A 24,665-nucleotide genomic window follows, 5' to 3' on the forward strand; every position below is an offset into this window, starting at 1 on the left:
ATTCAGGTTTGTGACCAGATTATCTGATTTGGCTATGAAAGCAATAATCACACCTTACACCCCAAATAACATTAAAAATTAATGTGCAGTGGAAAAGTTAATTAAGATTATGAAATATTAATTATCCTTTTTGATCGTTTCATTAAAAAATCCATTCTTCCTTCATTTGCTCTATATTCAAAGCTGAACTGTAGATGATGTATCTCTGAATTTACAAGGCTATAACCAGTGATATTTACAAGATAAATCTTCATATCACACACTGAATATTCAATGAGAAGCAGCACACTGCCCAGTAGCTCCTCTATTATTGATACTCTGCATATCTGGAGAAACTGTACATCTTTTCATATAGACCAAATTAAGTTTGTGATTAAAGGAAAAGTCAAAAAATCCATCTACTTCAGGCCTCCAGATATAGTGAGAGGAAATGTTGTCATCAACGAGTTTTATAAAATGATCCAATTTAAACTGAGCCAAATGCTTTTACTGTGAAGGAACACTGAGTTCACTTCTAGAGTCGTTCCCACATCATTAAATTCCACCTGACTATATTTAAGAACAGATTCCATTGTTCAATTCTTTTACCTTTCAGAAATTGTTTTTTCACTTTGTGCATATGGGACCTCATATATCTTATTCACCTTCTGCCAATGTAATAATCCCCATCCCTGTTGAAACTGAAGAAAGAGTTCATGAAAATGTGTGCATTTAAAATCTGAAATTTTAAGATATTTTCAAATTCTAAACCCCTTTCTTTTATACAAACCTGGTGCTACTGTTAGAACCTGTGGAGATGGTATCAATTTAATTTTTGTTGTGCTTTTCAAATCACATAAAAGTTTTATTTGATGTTCTTGGCATGTTGGTTAGTATATTACTAAACAGACAAACCAAGTTGAAATGGGGTAGCTTACCAGAGGCACACCCACTTCTCCAGATTTTACAATTGTAGTAGAGCTCTTGTGAGAAACTTCTGGGGCTTCTGTTCCTAGATGGGGCGGTTTGGAGCACCCCAGAACCAGTTAAAACTGCCAATATTATAAAAGGAAGTATGACTGGTCTACTGACCAGGACCTCTGAGTAGGCATCGTTGCTCGCCTGCTCACCTCTACACTCCAGGGACTTCTTGGAACTCTGTCTAAGGGCTTTCCTCTAGCAGTGAGAGCATACTTGGCCACCCTTAGAGCAAGCAGGAGTGCTGAAGAGTTAAAGTCTCCAGGAGAAGCCTTTAACCAATGACTGACAGGAATTTGGTATATAGATACCATCTTACTTGCCTTTCAGCTGGGATCATTCTGAAGCATTCTACACTACCTCCTAGAGTTCCCCAACAGGGTAACTCTGATACATTGTCTTTCACCAGCCTCCTTCACCTACTTACTTTACTTCTTAACTCCTTTACTGATATTTCCTAGGATCACCTCCTAAATAAACTACTTACACTTGAATCTTTGTCTAAAGGTCTATTTTTTAGAGGAAACCAAAGGCAACTTCCTTGTGCTTTTGAGTGTTCAAAAGAAAAAGTCACCTGAATCCCTTGATGGATAACTGAAGAGAGAAGGGGTGATCCTGGCTCCTTGAGGTGACTAACCACAGAATTGGCCCTGATCCTGATTCAATTACTGTAGTAGTTCTGGATGGTAGATGTACATGGAAACATGAATAAGAAAACTTCCAGCCTTGGAGTCCAAGCATGGGCAGCTTGGCTAAGGTTAGCTGAAGCAGTGGAATCATATCCCCCAAGAGTTGTAGTAGGAAGAGCAGGGTTCTATCACCTCCTCTTCCAAGGAGGGGACCAGCAACTGTGTGCAGTCAGTGCAGCACTGAACTTCTCTAAGCAACATTATTTGGTGGTGGGAACGTCAGCTACTGTGGTTAACGAACCCAGTGATACTCAACTTGTGTGCAGAGGTTGGTGTAAAATTTTTGGACTGTGGAAGCTCCTAGAGCTATACTAACAAATGTGGTAGTCGCTAGCTGCATGGGGCTATTTAAATTTTAATCTAAATTAATTAAAATTAAATGAAATTAAAAGTTCAGTTCTTCATTTGCACAAGCTACATTTCAAGCATTCAATAATCACATGTGAGTAGTATCATGGCAGAAAGTTCTATTTGACAGTGTCTCCCTAGAGTTATTGAGCAGTTCAGGAAGAGGGGAAATCTCAAGGAAAAAAGACATACTAAACTCTTGACAATAGGGATCTAACATATAGCACCGTGCCTATAGCTAACAACATTCTACTGTATACTCGAAGTTTGCTAAAAGAGTAAATCTTAAATTTTCTCACCACAAAAAAGAAACAGTAATTATGTGAGGTGATGGAGGTATTAGTTAACACTACAGTGGTAATCTTTTTGTAATATGTAAGTGCATCAAATCAACATATTATACACCTTAAGCTTATACAGTGCTATAAGTCAATTATATCTCAGTAAAACTGGGAAAAAAGCACGGAAATAAGTAGTAAGATAGCCATTCTAAAAATAAAAAGATGTGCCTTTATGTGCACCCTAAGTTTGTGAACAGTTCATATTAGTTACAGAATTATAGAAGTTACAAAATTACAGAATTACTGCAAGAAAGTTTAGAAATTATACAGGCCAACCTCCTGAACTAATGCATGAAAATAAGATGAGTGTACCTATGATTACTGGAAGAAGTAATGCATAAATGCTAAGGGAGCTATAACATCTCTATTGCAGTTAAAGAAGCAAGGGTTAATTTTAGTTGGGGTCAATAAAGGTAGGCTTCGTGGAGGAGGTGGCATCTTCAATAAGCCTTGAAGTATATGTAAGATTTCAGTAGGTGAAAAAGTGAGGATAGGACGGGCACTTAGACTAAAGTCAGAGGCAAGAAAGCAGAAGGCAAGTTCAGGGAAGTTTTATTTGTCAGATTGTCTCTGTAGTAGACAATAAAGATGGACCCGTGAGCTGCGGCCACTTAAAGGAGAATGAAGTCTCCCTCCTAGCACAAAGCCAGACCTAAAGACCCTTTCTGGGAAGACAGACTTCATATCTTTTTTCCCATTTATCCCTCCTTAGCTAGCTATTGTTAGGGCAACAAAAAGTGATTTCTTACCACAAGACCACCTCAAGTGTTCTAATGATCTACACCCTCAGGGTCAGCCTCTGTCTACAGTTCTGCAGGTCTTGAGGCTAATTCTTAGTGGTGCCTTTACTCCTTTGCTCAGAGCAAACAGAACAGACTGCTGTTTCTATGGGGTGATTTCAGGAGAACATTCTATTATGATGCTCTGTCCTAATTCCCACCCTAAAACCGTATAAAATGGCCAATGAAAGAACTCTAAGTAGCTTAAGCAAATAGGGAATTTGTTGGTAGGATTCTGGAGGAGCTCAGACAATCAGAGAGAGCTTATCTCCCAAGCTCTTAGCAGGACAGGGAGGGCAGCGCTGAAGCTCTCAGAAGAAAACAGACTTGCACGTCACCTGGGCTTTCCCTGTCCCACTTTTGTGCTGTTCCCCCTGGAGTGGGCCTCATCTTTTCTATCTGCAGACAGGCTCTGTCACCCAGCTGGACATGGCACCACAGCTGCAAACTTGCATCCTCATGATTCTGTCATCAGAGAGGGCAGCTCCCGCTTAACTACTCACAAGGGAGAACTCATAGGGCATCTCTGGATCCATCACTGTGGCCAGGGAACTAGGGACATGTAAAATGATGACAGTCCTCATTCAGACCACATGACCAGGGGTCAGGAGACAAGAGGAGTTTCCCTCAAAAGAAGTGGGCAAGAAGGGTAAGACAGAATCTGGCTCAGATATAACCACTAGAAAAATTGTTGTGGTCAGTCACTCAAAATATCAGGTACAGGGAGCATCAAGAACAGAATTTTGAGGAAAACAGGGGCAAGAGTTTGCAAAAGGATCCCCAGTGCCAAGTCCCACTGGCCAGACTACCATCCCAAGAGGTACAGGAGGCCTGATGTTAGCCAAACCATGGCCTTCTCCTACTCAACTCCAGTCTTGTAACTCTAAGGCTACAGTGAAGAGTACAGGGCAATTGCCCCCAGTTTGCCAAACACACCCATAAATTCCCAAAGCACAGAACTTTTCCAAAAGAACCTTGCTGCCAGCCAAAGCAACGCTAAGCCCTGATTTCCAACCTCTCCTCTATCAGCTTCAGGATATTTCTTAGGCATACTTTGCTTCTTTCATTAAACAAATATATTTCCTAGGATTTGAATAATAAACAAATGCAAAATGTATCAGTCTGATGGATGACAATATATTTTAAGACACAAGAATGTTAAAACTAAGGGTGACCCCCCCAAATGGGAAATCTACTCAAGGAGACAGTGTTCTTGGCTGGAAACAGGCATCCACATCATGGTATTCACTGCTTAGAGAGCTGGAGGCATTACTGACCTGCAACTGGCCCCTGCAACAGTTTACCACATTCACTCAAAAGCAAATGTATCCCTGCAGAGAGAATAAAACTTTCAAAGTCCTTTGGAGAAAAGAGCCTTTTAAGCTGGATCTGCAGCTTCCAGAAGGTGCTCATTTTAGAGGAAGGGGCAGCAGTCTTGTGGGCCAGATCAGATAAATCACCCAGCCCTCAAACAGAGACAAGGGATCCCAAACACTGATTATTCACAGCCTATAGGATCCTTGAATATCATTGCTGACTGCCAGTTTTATGGATATTTCCACACTGGCCAAATCCAACTGAAAATGTGGTATAAACTGTGAAAACTAAAAGCAAATGCATTATTTGCCTCCAAAATCAGCTTCTCTTTCTGACTTCCATATAGTTCTCAATGAAAATACCGTTCTCTTTGTATCCCAAGCTTTGAAACCCACCTCCTGATACCTTCTTTCTCAGTCCCTGCAGGTAGCCACAAAGCCTAGCAGTCCTTCATCCTTGGTCTTTCCTAGCCCATCCTTTGTGCTCCAGCCCACTGGACTGAGACCCAAATCTGACCTACCACCTGTTCTTGATAAATAAAGCTTTACTGGTACACAGCCATTCTCACATTTCCATATTATCTGTGGCTGCTTTCACACTACAACAGCAAGGCTGAATGGTTGAGACAGAGACTGTTGCCTCTCAAAGCCTGAAATATTTACTATCAGGCCCTTAACAGGAAATATTTGCCAACTGTGGCCCTATATTATTGCAACAGGTCTGCCTCACTCTAATTTCTTTCCTGTTCTTCCTACTTTTTAAAATGTCCCTTAACCAATATCCTGTACTCAATTACTAATGGATATTATCACACACACACACACACAAAGACACACTGTTTAAAACTTATTAAAAGCATCTCATTGCCCTTAGAACAATGCTATGTTCTACACGATGGGGCGTGGCTTACCTCTCCAACTTGCCTCCCTCCTCCACACTTCAGCCACTAGCTGTTCTCATTTTCTTCAGGCATCAAGCCTTTCCCGTTCCAGGGCCTTTGCACCTGCTGTTACCCTGAGTGAAACCCTCTTCCCCACCCACTTTCATCTGGACAATACCTCTCACCCTTCAGGTCTCTGAGTCAACGTCAACTCCTCAGAAATGAGTTCACCCTTTCTGATGATTTCTCTCACTCTGTCCTCTCCCAGTACCCTCTCCTTTTTGTCCATGGAGAGAAATGAAGCATTTATTTGTTTGCTTATTGGATTGTTGTCTGTCTCACTGATCACAATACCTCTAGGAGGCCAAGGGTTGTGTCCATTTTACTTAACATTCCACATCCAGCAGCTGTCAAATAGTAAGCTCTCAACTCATATTTTTTATGAATGAATGACCTTCTGTTCATTCTCAGGTATTATTCACTCTTTGGCCTGGTGCAATCTGTCTCTATTCTACTTTGCAGTCCTACTTGTATGCCTCACTCAAGATGAACTAAGATAACCAGCATTTCCCACACTGCACTGCACTTTTTTACCTCTGAACGTTCCTCATCCCTCTCCCCCACTGCCTCTTCTATCATTTTTGCTTAGGAAAATCTTTCTCTTCCAGGCTTAATTCAAGCAATTATCCTAGGAAGCTGTGTAATAATGAATAGTTTGAATAATGTAAAATCAAAGACATATTTCAAAAGGATGTTTCCTGAAACAATCTTTAATATAGTTTCATGCCTTCATGCCAAAGTATACAGTTCAATAAAAGTGACTCTCTGTGGGCAGGCTGTGATGCATTCCTGATTCTTCGATAGGCTTTATTCAGGGACAAAGTTTAGAGTGTGGATGGATGGCTTGCATAACCTTCAGGTTGTTTTCCATTAATATTCTTTCTCTCAGCTCCAGTTTTGAAAGTAATTGCATAATAATGAGTACTGACAGGTACCGTTACTCTATGTTTCAGTTAAACTGAGCTGGGAATAGAATTGATAACTTTGTGCGAAATCTGGGGATCCTGACTAAGACTCATGCCAAAGAACAAAGAACACCAACCCCCATTCAGTGATAATTCGGTGATAAGAAAGTACATCCTTATATCAACCTTGATGAGGTACTGTACCTAGGATATAGCAACCTGTCTACTGAACATTTTTAACTCATCATAATAAAACTTTATCATTTGCATAAAAGAGAATGCTTCAGTATCTATTGCTTATCGTCTACATCCAGTTTATTAGAAGAGATAGCAAAGTATCCCCCAAAAAGTTAAAAAGGAGTGAGGCTATAATACATTTCTGTTGTGTGTGTACCTGTCCTCTCCCTTGTTTCACACATAAAGAGTGTAACTTTTTATTTCTCTTGCTTCTGAACTGTTTACTCATAGTAAGTTTATTTTTGACAAGAACCCAAATAATTTTTTTATGTTGCTGCTAATCTACAGCTTCCCGTTACTTATGCAGTTGTAACTGTAGGACTCAAGTATAGGAATGTATACACACAAACACATGCATACCTAAATTTTGTTCTCCCTCACAGTCTCTTTATGTCAAGTGTGAATTTCATAGGTATGGACTCCATGGCTTTGTTCAAGACATTTATGACTCTTGAATCCAAAAAGGGACACAATAGCTTCAGCACACCTCTAGTCTCTTCCAGTTGACATTTACTATCAATCAGTACCCTAATCAGTACCTCAACAAGCTCTTTGCCTTCACATCCAGTCCTTTGACATGAAAACATTAAACAAACAATATTGAGCTCCTGCTGTGTAGCAGGCATCTTGCTGGGTACTAAAGTTTCAGCAGTTTAAAAAAAGAGACGATTTCTGACCTCATGACGCTTATAGGTGGGCCATAAGGCTATCTAACAAGAAGTAACATTTATTGAATCAGCCGCTATTCTAAGCACTTTAGATGTATTGCGTCATTTAATCTTAAAAAGAATCCCTGAGGAAGGTGACATTACTTATTATTTATACAGAAGGAAACTGAAGTTTAAGGAGATGCTGTATGTGGGACTATAACATAGGCAGCCACTTCGGAAAACGCTCTGGCCGTTCCTCAAAGTTTAAATATAGAGTCAACCTGACAATTCCAGTCCTGATTATATACTCAAGAAAAATGAAAGCATACGTTTATACGCAAACATAGCATTATCCGTAATGGCCAGAAAGTGGAAACAACCCAAATGTCCATCAACTGATAAATGTATAAATACACTGTGGTATACCCAGATGTTGGAGTGTTATTTGTTGATAAAAAGAAATGAAATATTGATACATGCTACAACATGGATGAATCTTTTAAACATTATGCTAAGTCAAAGAAGCCAGTCACAAAGGACCATATATTGTATGATTTTATTACGTGAAATGCCCAGATTAGGCAAATTCACAGTGACAGAAAGTAGACTGGTGGTTGCCTAAGGCTGGTGAGATTGGGGGAAAATAGGCAGTGATTGCTAATGGGTACAGGTTTCTTTCTGGGTTGACGAAAAGATTCTAAAATTGATTGTGGTGATGGTTGCACAACTGTGTGAACATACCAAAATCAACTGAATTGTACACTTTAAGTGGGTGACTTGTATGATCTGTGAATTCTAATTTAATAAAGTTGTTACTAAAAGTTGATGGAGAAAGAAAAGAGTGCGAGGGAGGGAGGAAGGAATGAGGGACAGAGTTCTTTAAATATGGAACACTAAACACATTCATTTATCTCTCCCAAAATACCAGTAAAATACTGTGAAAAGAATTTTTTAAAAGGCATAACCTCACATGGACAAATAATATGGGAAAATAACACTGCAAATAATACTGCAAAATGCCCATCACTGTGAAATTTCATAACACCAGAATTCTGGAAGAGCATTTCCTTCAAAGTTCCAAGGGAAATTCTGTCTAACACAGAAGTCTATACTTAGCAAAATTACTAGTCAAGTGTGAGGGTAGAATGTAGACCAAGGAAGAGGAAGTCATGTAATCCGAAAGATCAGGATTCAACACAGGAGAGAAACAAGCAAAACTCCCAGATTGATGGTGAAGGGGAGCCTCTGGGTGACAGCTGGGCTGCAGGCCCGGAGAACAGCCAGAGCAGATGGGAACAGAGGGTAAGAGGATTCCGAAATGCTTGTCTCCAAGGTGAGGGAGGTTGGGAGGTAGGGAGAACAAGAGATTACTGGAAGTGAAGACCTTGTAGAAAGAAGGGTTCAGCCTTCAGGAGTTTAGGGGTGAGCTAAGCAGATTAAAAAACTAACAGAGCAAGTTAATAGCTCTAGAGAAAACAAAAGGTGCTATAAGAAAAGAAGGGTCAAACTGTAGTTGCTGAATCCTTCCAAGATACCTGGTAAATCAATTTCCTCTTCCCCGTGTAAGTTTCTAACAATTTGATAAATAAAACTAAGAAATTCAGAAGAAAGAGAAAATATCACTTTTTCTTCATGATAAGGTTGATTTGGATAATGTAGGTTAGTTGGGAAAGACAAAGGGCCTTTGAACCCCAGAACTGGGCATATTTTCTCACCCACTCCAGGGAAAGCTTGTTCCTTGGTAACAAACAGCTTCCAGTGGGGCAGAAGGAAAAAGGGCTGATGAAAATTTACCAACCAAATTAAGCCACACCTTCTCCCCTAGAGAGAAGGGAATGACTAAATGAGCAAAGGGGCAGAAAGAACAGAGAAATCCCACCTCATGGAAGAAAACATCAGGAGTGTAGAATACGCTTCCTTCCTGACATTAATGATGCCGTCGTGAAAAGTGATTTCACCAGAAATGAGAATAGAGCAATGTAAGAAGCGTCAGGGAATGTGGGTATTTATGACAGTGGTGGCGTCAGACAGCTAAATCCCCATCCTCAAAACAGAAATGCAACAGATAGTGTGAAAACGGAAAGTCAAGAAATGACAGTAAAACATATTATGAGGCAGCAAGTAGCCAAAGAAATAGCTGAAAACAGCTCTAAGAGTGGAATGTGGCAGACTTGGGGAGGAAGGGCTGGGTGGGGAGATGGAGAGCAGAGAACTCCTGCCCTTTCAACATGGACTTGTCTGTACTGCTGTTGAACTGTAAGACTTCGGGTTACGTTGGATCAGTGAATTTGACAATATTTGACTATTTATGGTCTAAAAAGTGGCAATCCCATATATACGAACATATGTTCATACAGTTCAACCTAAAATTTTAAAAGAAATTCAGTTTAAAAAACCTTTTTAATGGAAGGAAAAGGAACGTGATCCCTGGAGAACTTTCTCTGCCCTTTTCTCTAGCCCGGTTTGCGTGCCTCCCTGGGCACCCCTCCCCCCACCCCACCCGCGGGCACCCGTTGATATACTTCTACTTACGTGGGTGGTTCCACAGCATTGCCATCATCTGACCCTATCTCCCCTGCACTGGTTGTGACTACTTTGAGGGGAAGACTCTGTTTATAAAGGGAGCCCACACAGCAGCAGGCACGAAGTAGCCACAGTTATTTTCTAAACGATGTAACCTGTTTTAACAACCTTTGCTGGGTGCTTGGACCCGATGCTTCCATGCCCGGGTGTGTATAACAACCATTTAGTAGTCTATCATAGGATTATACTCAGAATCTACATCAAGTTCATTACTTGCAATTTGTAGAATCTACTGTAGTCTCCTTTTTTTTTTTTTTAGAAAAAACATGTATCTTTTTAAACAGAAACCTATTTTCCCATCCAACTGCTTACCATGGTCCACGTTTACATATTGGAAGTTCTCTCAGCAGCTGGAGTGCTGTGTGTCTGCACCAGGAGACCTGACCTCCCTTAGGACCTCTGGAGAACAAATAATTGCACAGCTTAGCTCTCAGACTCCAAATCAGATGGCCAGGGTATACGTTGTGCCCCTTCCCTTCCCCTAATTACATGAAATTTAAGTAGTTTCACCTCCCTAAGTCTATGGCTCCTAATATCTAAATAAGATAATGCCTAAAAGCACAGAGTTATTGTACAAATTCCATGAGATGACACAGGAAGCATTCAGATATGTCGCTCTTACTATCTGACATGGGTTTCCTCCAGTCTGGACTTCTATTTTCCTTTCATCAATGTGTGTTCTATGCTTTTCAATCCAAAGATCATTCTCTGTTGTCAAAATGAGGGTGAAAGGAGGTGGAGGAGTGCTGATTTTGTTTTTGTATTATTGGTCGGCACACAAGAATCACTCCAAGTAACAGGCCCACTCCCCCACTCTGCCTTAGGGGAGTTGCTCTGAATATAATTTTATGGGGTTTGTTGCCCTGAGCATTTCTTACTAGCTCATGGGAATTGAAGCCTCCATAATACCGTTCCCACAGGTTTTGCCTCTCATCTCTGGCTCCAAGCACTCACTTCTCTTTGCAAGTACTTTTTTTTTGGTACGCAGGCCTCTCACTGCTGTGGCCTCTTCCGTTGCGGAGCACAGGCTCCGGACGCGCAGGCTCAATGGCCATGGCTCACGGGCCCAGCCGCTCCGCGGCATGTGGGATCTTCCCGGACCGGGGCACGAACCCGTGTCCCCTGCATCGGCAGGCAGACGCTCAACCACTGCGCCACCAGGGAAGCCCGCAAGTATTCTTTTGAAACCAGAACTCATCAGAGAGCTCCTGTGTGGCCAGCTTGGCTTTTCTAAGCATGCATTTTTACCCCTCATTGGGTGTTTGCATTTGTGTAGACAGAGCACCATGGTTTTGAGAGCTCCTCATCCCTCCAAGTACCTTCTTTTCTCTGAATTCCAGGACTCGGGGTCTCGGCCTCACCAGGCCCAGCTTTCCTCCCTGGCCCTCACTGCCTCAGTGATTCTCACAAGGTTCCTCTCACTCTCCATCACCTTCTCTTGGCTAGAATTAGAGCTCAAGCAGCAATTCTGCCACTTACTTTCTAAATAAGCTGGAAAATAACAGCTAATCAGAAAAGCCCTACTTGTGTGAAGGTGTTCGTGGAAACTTACAGTACAAATGAGTAAGCACCAGTTATCACTCAAAGAAGCAACTCTAATTTTGAGACTTTCTAACAGTTTGTTTAGCCAGCAAAAGAGAGAATGTTTGGGGCCCTGGATAACTTCTTGGCATCCTTTAAGTCATAATGTTTATCCAAATGGCCACTTCCTCTAAATAAGAACCATCTTGGTGATGAGAAGATGCAAGTCCTCTGCCATTACCCAGCTGGAGAGCGTGGATGAATTCCTTCCCTTGAACCTCTGCTTCTCAACTGTAACATGAGGGTGTTGAACTTGATCCCAAGGGTCTCATCCCTATGAAAGTTTTGGGATTTTAAGTAGACTGAGGGTTTATTAGACTGAGGGGTTTTCCTGATATCTAATGTTAAACAAAATACTAGATCAAAGAAGCCTATTAGAGTTCAAATAAAAATTTTCCAGTATTAAGTAAAATGTAAACATCCCATCTCTTCGCATGTTTCCTTTTATATATTCAAGTTCTCTTTTTCTAAGTACTCACTCCTTTGCAATGAGGTCCCCACCAAGTCTGTTTATAATCTATTGTTCTATTGCCCCAGTAGATGGCACCCAGTCACAACTTTCAAACCTTCTTCTGCCTACAAACTCAGGGCAGACAGTCCAGAAAATAAGAATGTGGGGAGCGTTTGTTTATCAAACACAGATAAATAAGAGGAAACTTATATTAAGCATTCACCTAAAATATTTATTGAGTTTCCTAAAATTTAAATGATAAATTAGGTTCTACGTATAAGGTGTCATAATCAGAGTGTTTTGATACAGACATGTCAGACTGTTGTATGTTAGAATTGAGCGCTACCCTTCAAAATTATGCAGCTATGAGATTTTCGCTGGTCCGAGTGATGCTGACACATTACTATTTTAAAAACATTTAGAAAACCATTTTCTGGTAGACACTCCCAGGATCAGTTTCTAGTCTACATGAGAAGAACAGTCTCAATGCCTCCTTTTTGACAATCCCTCCCCAGTAGCATCATCTTCCTTGATAATCCTCACATCAAGAGTTGTTTTTTTCTCCCCTTGGAAAAACTATTTCCAAATATTCCACCTCAATGAAATTTGACCATCCACTTTTAATTATTTTGGAAAGAACAGAACTCAGCAACTTACTACCACATTTTCAGCCCATGTGCTCTGTCTCCCAGCTGGCTGCTTTTGCCATGGTGGGTAGAGCATGGCCCATATTGTAGGAGAATTTATTCTGGTACACTGGTAAGCAAAGAAGCCAGTAATAAATGAGGTGGGAAAGGCTTCTAGCATTGGGAAACATGAATCCTTACAAATCTGAATTTACTTTCTGAGAAAAGTAAGAAGGTGAGCAAACATCTCACCAGCCTCAGGCCATAAAGAACCAGCCCCTGCTTCAAGCCTGGCAGTAGATTAGGAACCCCAGTCCTACCAGTACAGGTCTTAGAAGGATTGGTCTCACTGCCCTTAGCCTACATGCAGAGCTCCTGGGACAGGCCAGGCAACCTGATACCCTTGGGGCTAGAACCATCCATAATCCTTATCTGAGTGCATTCCTATTTCCCTATTAGAAGGAAAGCCCTGCCCTGAACTATTTCTCTGGGAATCCATCCCTGGTTCTTTAAACATGGCCAGCCCACCCCTTCAATGCACAGGGGGGATGCTCAAACACTAATATCCAGCCCAACCAACAGCCCTCACCTCAAATGCGACTGACCTGTCCTTTTCTCCCCTTATCTCCTCAGGTATTGAGTTCCATGACCTTTATACTCCAGCTCCTAAAATCTACTACGAGCTCTGCTTATTTTGGTGACCTTCTTTCTCCACTGCTGTCAGATTCTGTAAACCTCTGGGTTTGGGCTTCTCCACGTATGAGATGGGGTCCCACAGGCCCCATCCTCACTTACTAACTCCCTGCTGTCTGCCAGGAGAAAGGATCAATACCTGACTCTGACTCCCTCATTTCTCGCAGCTGAGAGCTTAAAGGACTGGAAACATCAACCCATCGATGAGTTATACTCTGAAACCACCAGGCTGAGTTCACCCTAAAGATTGGTTGCATGATCTTCTAGACTTCTAGCTACATGAGCAATTAAGTTTCCTAGTTGCTTAACCCAGTTTGATTTGGGTTTTTGGTGATTGACTCTTTCAGCTCCCTCTGGTGGTTGAAGCCTCACCCACAGGCCACCGTGAAAGTTGACAGCTCTGAAGCTCTGCTGGTTTATAGGCCCAGTTTAGTGGCTTCCTAAGGATATGAGGATACTCATTTCAGTTAAGTAGTGGGGGAACTAGGCCATCTGGCTCCCAGGTTAGGTTTCCTTGGGCAAACCCTCACCGACTCTGAATTGCTTTCATTTTAACCTTCAATTATGTTTTCTCCACAGCCTGAAAATCCTCTGCTCAAGGAACTGGCAAACTAGGATGACAATGACAATTCTATCAACAGCCTATATCTCTATAGTAATATTTAAGTTTTCCTAATATTTATTGAGTATTTACTATGTGTTTGTCCCTGTTCTAAGCACTCTTCTTATATTATTTAATCCTGAAAAAACCCGAGGGGTTGGTATGATTATTATCCCCATTTTTAAGAAGAAAAGATTGTCATACATTTTCTCACATGCCACAAGCCAGAGAGAAAAACAAATACTCCTCTCTCAGATTCATCCACACAAATGTGTGACTCAAATGAGCTGTTTAGTCCATAAAGAGGCCTCAGGCTTACAGCAGTTGCCCAGGCAGGTCTTTCTGCAGGAGCTACAGAGCCCAAGGGGAGGTGGTTGGCCCATGGGGGACACTATCACCAAACTGCTCTCAGAAATTTCGAACCAGGACTTTTAGGAGTAACACATGGGTAAGGGCCAGCTTCCAAACAGACTTGGAACACAGAAGAGAAAGGATCTAGAGATGCATGTGACATCTGAGATGTGCCACCACTGTGATCTTCCAAAAGGGGGAGCAACTGTCCCAGTTTGCCTGGGACTGAGGGGTTCCCATCATGTGGAACTTTCAGTGCAGACACCAGGAAGATTCCAGGAAAACTGGGATGACTCACTCTGTCTTCCAAAGAAATTCAGTTCTACTTTGAAATATAAGACACTACAGGGGCCTCCTCTCTCCCCTCAAAGTTCACAAGACTGCTAATTTCATTGGCTTCCATCTCCCTCCAATACACCTAAACAGGGATTGGGTCTACATATCAAATTCTACGTCACCTGCTGAGGGCTTTCCTAGTTGGCTTTAGTACATAGGAAGAAAATCTCTTGCTTCTTGCAAACAGTAATAAATCTGTGGAACTTATTACCCCCCAAAACAGAACTGGAATAAAATATTTTTTTTAAAGTTTGGATGCAGAGGAGTTCAGAACATGCTACTCCAAAGTATGGCCCTTTGGCATACTGATTATGCTGAGTTAAAGGTTTTGAAAAACAGTAGATGCAGGAAAGGTACTCTGATCTTCCTTTTCCTTGCTGAAAGCAGGAGATAAAGTTCCCATGTGAAAGTTGCCCTCCCTGTACAAGGAGGAAGCAACATTCTGGGGAGTCAGGCCAAGAGAAATCTGTACAAATAGACCTTGTTAAAATAACTCTCATCTTCCTTTAGTCATCCCATATAGTTTAGTTACTTTTCCACAATTGCCACATTTTGTTCAACCTGGAATATAAACACTTAGGCCTAGTCACTGCTTTGGATCTTCCTTTTTCTTGTGAGGGCTCCTAGGTACATATACATAAAATGTGTATGCTTTTCTCCTGTTAATCTGTCTTATGTCAGGCCCAGCTGGAGACCCTAGGAGGGTGGAGGAAAATTTTACCTTCCCTACAGATGAACTAATGAAATTCAGATCTCTAAAGGATTGGAAACATTAAGATGGGTGTAAGGAAGGAAGTGATGTCACCCTATGAATGTCCCTCAGGCCTCTTAGCCAATAAAATTGTAGCCTAGTTGGACCATGGGTCTGAGTCGCTATAACAATTCTTACAGCAATTATTATGGGTGTTAGGGGAGAAAACAATGAACAAATAACCCTGACTAAAATAAATACATGACCGAAAGACGTCAAAATAGAAAACCAATTAGATATAGCGAAGTGATTTTTTTATCCTTTCTTCCATTTTGCCAAATTTAAAATACAAGGACCAAGACGAAAGATAATTCCAGTTTCTGATTTTCTTATCTTCTTCTCATATTTTAACTTGTTATACTTCAAATGGCAAGTCTTCCTGAGATTAGGTAGGCACATAAAATTCTGTAGCATAAGGGACTCGTCAAGGATTTCCCTCCTGGACAGCCAGGCCTGATCCTTTAGTAAGCTCTACCACCCAAGCCCCACCCAGCAGCAGTTTCAGACAACTGTCCTGGACCCTGTGCATTTCCGGCTTGCCATACTCGAATCCGTCTTCCACCTGTTGAATTTTGGCTCTGAACTCTGCACTCTGCTTTTAGTCCCTGCCTTTAGCCCCTACAGACATAATATTTAAACCTCCTCCATTATCAAGATTTTAGCTACAGGACTTTGTCTGGCTTGTCCTTTGGGTTCCTGGGATCCTCCATGGGCTTTGATAGGAAATCACATCCCTATCCTTGACCCCTCAAAACCTAAGCCACTCCCCAGTTACTTAGGTGGGCAACACTGGCCTCTCCTATAGGAAGTAGTCAGGCCTGAGATTCAGGCAATCAGAATCTGGTAATAACTGTTTAACCCCATGGGCCTTCATATTTCCAGATTAAAATAAGGTTAATCCCTGCCCTTGCCCACCTCTTAGGCTACTTGGACCCCTCAGAACAACTTCAGAAACCCATGAGGAAGACTGTTATGATCCTAAGAACATCATTCTACCCAACTATGACTATGTTTAAAAATAGGCCCCATGATTTCCAACGTTAAAAAAATAAAAAGAAAAAAACAGACAAGGTTTACCCAGAGAAGCAAAGCAATTAGAAGGATTTAGGTAAATACCTTGAACACTTAAAAAGAAAGATACTGTCTAAAACTGATTCCCAATCTTGATTTGTGTTCACATCTCCAGCCTAGAACCAATCAGTAGCACAGCGTTAGGAAACCACCAATAAACCCCATTTGGTATAATAAAATGGTGACCATAATTTTTACTCCAAGGGAAAAGACACAGGGAGTGGAGACATTACTGCCTAGAAAATTGAATTAATAGAATTAATAGGATTAATAGAAATGATCCATGCAATTCCAGTTTTCTAATATCACTGAAACCATGTCTCTTGCTCAGCAATTTCTCCAGAAGTGTCTTGAGTTAGCCTTTTGGTATCCTAGAGGTCTGGTTTTGTACTACTGCTCAGATTCCCAGGTTCAGAAATATGCTACCTGGTGGAAAGGGTCCTCATCCAAGAAATGAGACAAGCTTTCAGATGAAATACCCTTTGTATCTTCCAGTGCCTCTTTCATTTGCTCTGTCTCCCTTATATCTCTCCGGGATAAAATTCATGTCACCTTTTAAATAAAACACATCTGCTTAATCCTGCCCAAAAGAAACTTCCACTGTCCTATTTAATAGTCATTTGATCTACTAATGAACATCAAACAGCACAGATTAAACAGGAACCCTCTCCCCAGCCCTGCTTTATCCATTAAACACGTGTGAATCTGCAATGATCTCGCCTCTCCTTGTGCCCGATGACTAATTGAGTTTGAGACAGTGGCTGTCAAATGCTGGAAAAGAAATGATTTATGCTAAGGATATTTTTGGTCTCTGATATACCCAGCTTCAGAGGGAATAAAGGAAGTCATTACCATAACAGGATTGTGACGATAGGCAGTTTCTAACAATGGGATTGCCCTCCTACAAACAAGCCAGTCTATTAACTGGAAGCATCAAGTTTCCATTTTTGCTTTCACCCCCTGCTCCTGTGCAGGTGATCCTGCAGATTTTTATTTACATTTATTTCAGCTGCAACATTTAGTCCATTTCCCAGTTATCCTTCACTGAGATCTTATTGAAGCTGGGAACCATGGAAATAAGTGATAACCTCAGTAAAGAACCCAGCTGCTGGGCCCAGCCCACTGTTCAGTTGATGTATGATGTAGCAGTTGGCCCCTCTCTCAGAAACAGCAACTCGGGAACACTCTGGTTACCCACTGAGGAAACCTACTCCTTGCCTATAACCTGATACCATTGCTCTTGCTCGGGACTGTAAAATGGCAGTAGGTGAATAGAAATTTCAGGCTGATGTGTACGAACTGGGTTTACAATACTGCCTTCTTGGAACAAAAAGGGGGGTTGAGTAGGGGAGGGGGGACCGATTTTTACTTGTTTTAATATACACAGGGTGCATACGTCAGAACCCAAACTATGTCAACCTGTAAGCTTTAGAAATCCCAATAACAATGCTGAATGTTGGTGACTATATATTGGCTTATTTTATCACAGGGATAGTTTCGTCAGCTAGCCAGAGCTGAAAGACTGGCAAGGATCACAATGCAAAGAGATTTCTGACTTTTTGTGACTCTGCTTCACTGGATCTTCTGCTGCCCCTGGGAGTTGCCTCTCATGGATCCAGGAATAGTATAACCATTTTCCCATTTTCCATCTCCTCCAAGCTCCATTGCTCTTATGCCATCAATTCTGCCCCAGGTAACACTGACAGAGCACCCTCTAGCTGGTCTCCAGCTCCTCAGATGGGCCCTGAGGACACACTTCTCTCCGTTTCCCACCCTAGCTGTCTCTCTTAGCCCCAAATATTGACTCCTACAAGGTTTTTCTGATAACAGGTTAAATGGATCTTCAGTGATGTACATGGAAATGAAGGCAAAATTCCTCCAAGGGTTTAGATTCCCTGGGAGTGAGGAATTCAAAGGTTGGATATTCACATCCCAAGGTAACAGAGGGAAATAGTTTTCATCTCACCTCCCTCCTGTCTCATGTTCTGCTCCTCGTGTCCCCCATCAAGGTATCCAGTGCCTTGAAGCTACCTCCACGACTCCACAGCCTCTCTCAATACTGTTTGCTTCCCTATGAAAAGCCCATTCTTTTCTCTGAGCCCAACACCCCTGCTCAGAACATCCATCAGCAAGAATCACACAGTGATTGGGCTGTGACACTCAGCTATAAGAGATAAACTTAACACAAAGGTAATTTACATAAATGGGAAGTTCAAGGGCAAACGAACTCCAGGCATAGCTGGATCCAGGGGTTTAGACACTGTTTTCAGAAATCTATCTCCATTTCTCAGCAATTCCTTTTTGGTCTTGGCTTCATTTTACTTTTTTTTTTTTGCGATATGCGGGCCTCTCACTGTGTGGCCTCTCCCGTTGCGGAGCACAGGCTCCGGACGCGCAGGCTCAACGGCCATAGCTCACGGGCCCAGCTGCTCCGCGGCATGTGGGATCTTCCCGGACCAGGGCACGAACCCGTGTCCCCTGCATCGGCAGGTGGACTCTCAACCACTGCGCCACCAGGGAAGCCCTTGGCTTCACTTTAAGGCACTGCCTCCCTGAGTTATAACAGGACTGCCAAAGCTCTATATTTACCTCATCCTTAGAGCTAGTGGTCTTGGTAATTCCAATAGAAATCCCAGGTTGGGCTCTGATTAGCTGAGCTTAATCATGTATTATCCCTGAACCATTTACTATGGCCAGGTGGACTGTATTCTAATTAGTCAGCCTGGATTTCTATACCCACCTGAAAGCACTTGTAATGGGCTCCCCACTGGAAATAAGGGTTTTGTCACCAAAGCAGTTAGGTCAAGAGGCAAACTTGGGAAAACACACTATAGCTATGCTAACAGTCCACGGATTAAATGATTAGTTTAATTAAATTAATACTAATTAAAAAGCCCCATCCCAGATAAATAGGTCCATGATGGAGAAAACGCCTCCATTAATAACAGGCTAGTAGGAATCAGGGCCTTTTAGAACCATTCTAATCATATTTCCTGCATTTGGCTATTTATCGCAGCCATATCTAACTCCCTCAAAATGTAATTATAATATGTGGAGCATTCATATTGGAATTGGCCCTGCTTGGGCATCATTGTCTAAAACAACAATATCCAAATTTGTTTTTAAGCACCATCACTTTCTTCAAATAAAATTGTATGTAAAATTCCAATACATAAAATAGGTGAACCTGAGCTGCTCTATTTACAGCTGAGAGTTGGAGATGATGAAGAGTAGAGGGGCAGACACAGATATGAGGACCCAGCCCTTTCCCACTTGTTGGCTCAGGGGTGGGTACATCCTTGGAACCCCTGGGGTTCCTGAGAGAACAATTTGAAAATGATACATCTGACTGCTCTGGACACCAGTCTCTTGACTATGAATGTTAGTTAAACCTACCTAATTCAGTTTCCTTACCATAACTAACTGTGAAGGAGCTCATTTAAAATAATAATAATAGTAATAATAATAATATTAAGACACTTATATTGAATAACAGTAACCCAAAAGAAAATTACTCACATCACAACCTGAAGTCAAATTGATATATTTCAATTTATCTATGTCAATCTGCTATGTATTGTCTAAATGAATGTTCAATCTTTAAATATCTATGACACTACCTATAATTGCATATTCTAAACTTTACATTAGCATTATGCTATGTATAGTTTCTCTTCTTTCTCTTCTCCCCCCATCACTAAGTAACCACTATTAACAGCCTGTTTCCAATTTTGTACACCTTTCCTTAAGCTTGTACAATCATATGTAGACATAGATACACATCTATGGGGAAAAGTAGTGGGTTTTTGTTTACAAATATGAAATTATTATACAGTAGATACTTATCTACATCTTAAATTTCTCACTGCAGAATTCTTTGTGGAAATCCCTCTTGCTCAACTAGTATAGACCTAATTCATTCTTTAATACATACTAATTCATGATACTGACATGCCAAAATTTATTCAACTATTTCCTACCAATAAGTGTTCAGGTTGCTTCTACCTTTTTAAGGTTTTGTTTTTATAAAATTTTGTTATTTGTTTATTTTGTTCTGCTTTACTATTACAATGTAGCAGTAAACATTTGTATAAATATACCCTTAGATATCAGTGATTTTATTCCCAGATATGAAATAGGTCAAAAGATATGTGTATTTTAAAATTTGACATTTTTTTTGCTTTTTTTAAGCAGTATTGTAATTCACATTTTCACAAGTAATGATTAAAATGTCTTTTCTCCATAGGCCCATTATCATTTGTTATTGTCATTCTTCTTAAGCCTTTACATTTTACTCAATTCTCTATAACAGGTATCTTTATGATGGGCATGAATGGTTTTCCATTGTACCTTTCATTGGCATTTTCTTCACTGTTAGTAAGGTTGAGCATCCTTTCACTGAGATGGCAATTTTGATTTCTTCTTCTGTGGATTCCCAATCATAGCCTTTGCCCATTCTACTATTGGGTTGTGTATTTTTTTTTTTTGTGGTACGCGGGCCTCTCACTGTTGTGGCCTCTCCTGTTTGCAGAGCACAGGCTCCGGACGCGCAGGCTCAGCAGCCATGGCTCACGGGACCAGCTGCTCTGCGGCATGTGGGATCTTCCCGGACTGGGGCACAAACCCGTGTCCCCTGCATCAGCAGGTGGACTCTCAACCACTGCGCCACCAGGGAAGCCCGGGTTGTCTCTTTTTTTAACCACTTCATGGAGGTATGATTGACACACAGAAAGCTGTAGATTTTTAATGTATAATGATGTGTTTGAAGATAAGTATCCAAACCCATGAAACTATCATCATAATCAATGCCATAAACTTATCCATCAATCCAAAAGTTTCCTCTTACCTGCTTTGGTTTTTTTCTTTTTTTGTGTTTTGTTTTGTTTTGTTTCTTTTGTAGTAAGAACACAACATAAAATCTACTTTCTTAGCAAATTTTTAAGTATACAATACAGTTTTTTGTTTTTTTTTTATCTTCTACTCTAGGAATCTACTTTTCTATTTTTGGTGTAAAATCTTCTATCTCTAGGAGTATACACTTCTAGCTCTAGGTGTATAGACTTCTATCCCTCGAAGTAGCATCTTGTATCTTTAGGTGTCATGTCTTCTATCTCTAGGAGTATACTCTTCTATCTCTGGGTGTATAGTCTTCGATCTCTTCAAGTATAAATTTCTATCTCTACTTGTAAAGTCTTCTATCTCTAGGAGTAAAAACTTCTACTTTTAGATGTAAAGTTTTCTATTTCTAGGTGTATACTTTTCTATTTTTGTTGTAAAATCATCTATCTCTAGGAGTATACTCTTCTATTCTTAGGTGTAAAGTCTTCTATCTCAAGATGTATCACCTTCTATCTCTAGTTTTGAAATTTTCCATCTCTAGGAATATACTCTTCTATCTCTAACTGTAAAGTCTTCTATCTCTATAAGTAAAATCTTCTATATCTAGGTATAAAGTCTTCTATATCTAGGAGTACATTTTACTATCTATAGGAGTATAGTCTTCTATCTCTAGAAGTACATTATTCTATCTCTAGGTGTATAGTCTTCTATCTCTTCAACTATAATGTTCTATCTCTACTTGTAAATTCTTCTATCTCTAGGAATATACTCTTCTATCTTTAGATGGAAAATCTTCTACTCTAGGAGTATACTTTTCTATTTTTGGTGTAAAATCTTCTATCTCTAGGAGTATACACTTCTAGCTCTTGGTGTATAGACTTCTATCACTCAAAGTAGCATTTTCTAGCTCTAGTTGTAAAGTATTCTATCTCTAGGAGTTTACTCTTCTACCTTTAGATGTAAAGGTTTCTCTTTCTAGGAGTATACTTTTCTAGTTTTGGTGTAAAATATTCTATCTCTAGGAGTACACTCTACTATCTCTAGGTGCATAGTCTTCTATCTCTTGACTTATAAACATATATCTCTGGGTGTTTTTTGTTTTTTTTTGTGTTACGCGGGCCTCTCACTGCTGTGGCCTCTCCCGTTGCGGAGCACAGGCTCCGGATGCGCAGGCTCAGCAGCCATGGCTCACGGGCCTAGCCGCTCCACGGCATGTGGGATCTTCCCGGATGGGGGCACAAACCCATGTCCCCTGCATTGGCAGGTGGACTCTCAACCAGCGCGCCACCAGGAAAGCCCCACAATACAATATTTTTAATCACATATCCTATGTTGTACAGTAGATCTCCACAATTTATCTCACATAACTGAGACTTTGTACACTTTGACCAACACCTCCTCATATCCCCCTCCCCACAAAGCACCTGGCAACCACCATTCTGTTCTCTGCTTCTATGAGACTGACTATTTTAGATTCTACATATAAGTGAGATCATGCAGAATTTGTATTCTGTATCTGGCTTATTTCACTTAGCATAATACCCTCTAGGTCCATCTATGTTGCTGCAAATGGCAGGTTTTCCTTCTTTTCATGGCTGAATAATATTCCATCGTGTTGGGGCTTCCCTGGTGGCGCAGTGGTTGAGAGTCCACCTGCTGATGCAGGGTACGTGGGTTCGTGCCCTGGTCCGGGAAGATCCCACATGGCGCAGAGCAGCTGGTCCCATGAGCCATGGCCGCTGAGCCTGCGCGTCCAGAGCCTGTGCTCTGCAATGGGAGAGGCCACAACAGTGAGAGGCCCGCATACCACACACACACACAAAAAATTCCATTGTGCGTATACACCACATTTCTTTATTCACTCATCCATCAATGGACATTTAGGTTATTACATTTCTTTATCCACTCATCCATCAATGAACATTTAGGTTATTTCCATATCTTGGCTACTGTGAGTAAAGCTGAAATAAGCATGCGAGTGCAGATATCTCTTTGAGATGCATATTTCAACTCTTATGGATATATACCAAGAAGTGGGATTGCTGAATCAAATGGTAATTCTATTTTTAATTCTTTGAAAAACCTCCATATTGTTTTCCACAGTAGCTTCACCTATCTACATTCCCACCAACAGTTTACAAGGGTTCCCTTTTCTCTACATCCTTGCCAACATTATTGTTCTTTATCTTTTTTTTTTTTTTTTTTTTGGCAGTACGCGGGCCTCTCACTGTTGTGGCCTCTCCCATTGCGGAGCACAGGCTCTGGACGCGCGGGCTCAGCGGCCATGGCTCACGGGCCCAGCCGCTCCGCGGCATGTGGGATCTTCCCAGACTGGGGCACGAACCTGCGTCCCCTGCATCGGCAGGCGGACTTTTAACCACTGCGCCACCAAGGAAGCCTGTTCTTTATCTTTTTGATAATAGCCATCCTAACAGGAGTATATCTCACAGTGGTTCTGATTTTCATTTCCCTGATGATTAGTGATGTTGAGCGTCTTTTCATGCACCTATTGTCCTTTTGTATGTCTTATTCAGAGAAATGTCTATTCAGTTCCTTTGTCCATTTTTAAAATCAAGGTTTTTTTTGCTATTGAGTTATAGAAATTCCTTATATAGTTTGGGTATATTGTCAGATATATTGTCTACAATTATCTTCTCCCACTCTGTAGGTTGACTTCTCATTTTATTTTATTTATTTATTTTTTGCTGTGCAGAAGCTTTTTAGTTTGATTCAGTCTCACTGGTCTATTTCTGCTTTTGTTGCCTGTGCTTTTGGTGTCATAGTCAAGCAATCATTGCCCAGTCCAATGTCTAGAAGATTTTTCCCTATCTTTTCTTCTAAGAGTTTTATTGTTTCAGGTCTATGTTTAAGTCTTTAATCTATTTTGAGTTGGGTTTTGTATGTGGTGTGAGATAAGGGTCCAATTTCATACTTTTGCATGTGAATATCCAATTTCCTCAACACCATTTATTAAAGAGACAATCTCCTCCCAATTGTGTATTCTTGGCACACTTGTCAAAGATCAGTTGACCATATATGCCTGGGTTTATTTCTAGATTCTCTATTCTGTTCCATAGGTATATATGTCTGCTTTTATGCCAGTACTATACTGTTTTGATTACTGTAGCTTTGTAATATGTTTTGAAATCTAAGTGTATGATACCTCCAGCTTTGTTCTTCTTGCTCAGAATTGCTTTGGATGTTCAGGGTCTTTTGTGGTTTCAAATAAATTTGAGGATTGTTTTTTCTATTGATGTAAAACAAATGCCATTACAATTTTTATAGAAATTGCATTGAATCTATAGATTGCTTTAGGAAATAAGGACATTTTAACAGTTAATACTTCCAATCCACGAACACAAGCTATGCTGCCATTTATTTGTGTCTTTTAAAATTTTCTTTTGTCAATGTTTCATAATCTTTGGTGTACAAGCCTTTCACCTCTTTGATTAAGTTTATTCCTAAGTATTTTATTCTTTTTAATGCTATTGTAAATTGAACCATTTTCTTAATTTCCTTTTCAGATAGACCATTATTATAGAAATGCAACTGATTTTGTATGCTGATTTTGTATCCTGTGACTTTACTGAACTCACTTATTAGTTCTAACATTTTTTTG

The sequence above is a fragment of the Tursiops truncatus genome, chromosome 14 (assembly GCF_011762595.2).
Source record: "Tursiops truncatus isolate mTurTru1 chromosome 14, mTurTru1.mat.Y, whole genome shotgun sequence".
NCBI classification, from domain to species: Eukaryota; Metazoa; Chordata; class Mammalia; order Artiodactyla; family Delphinidae; genus Tursiops; species Tursiops truncatus.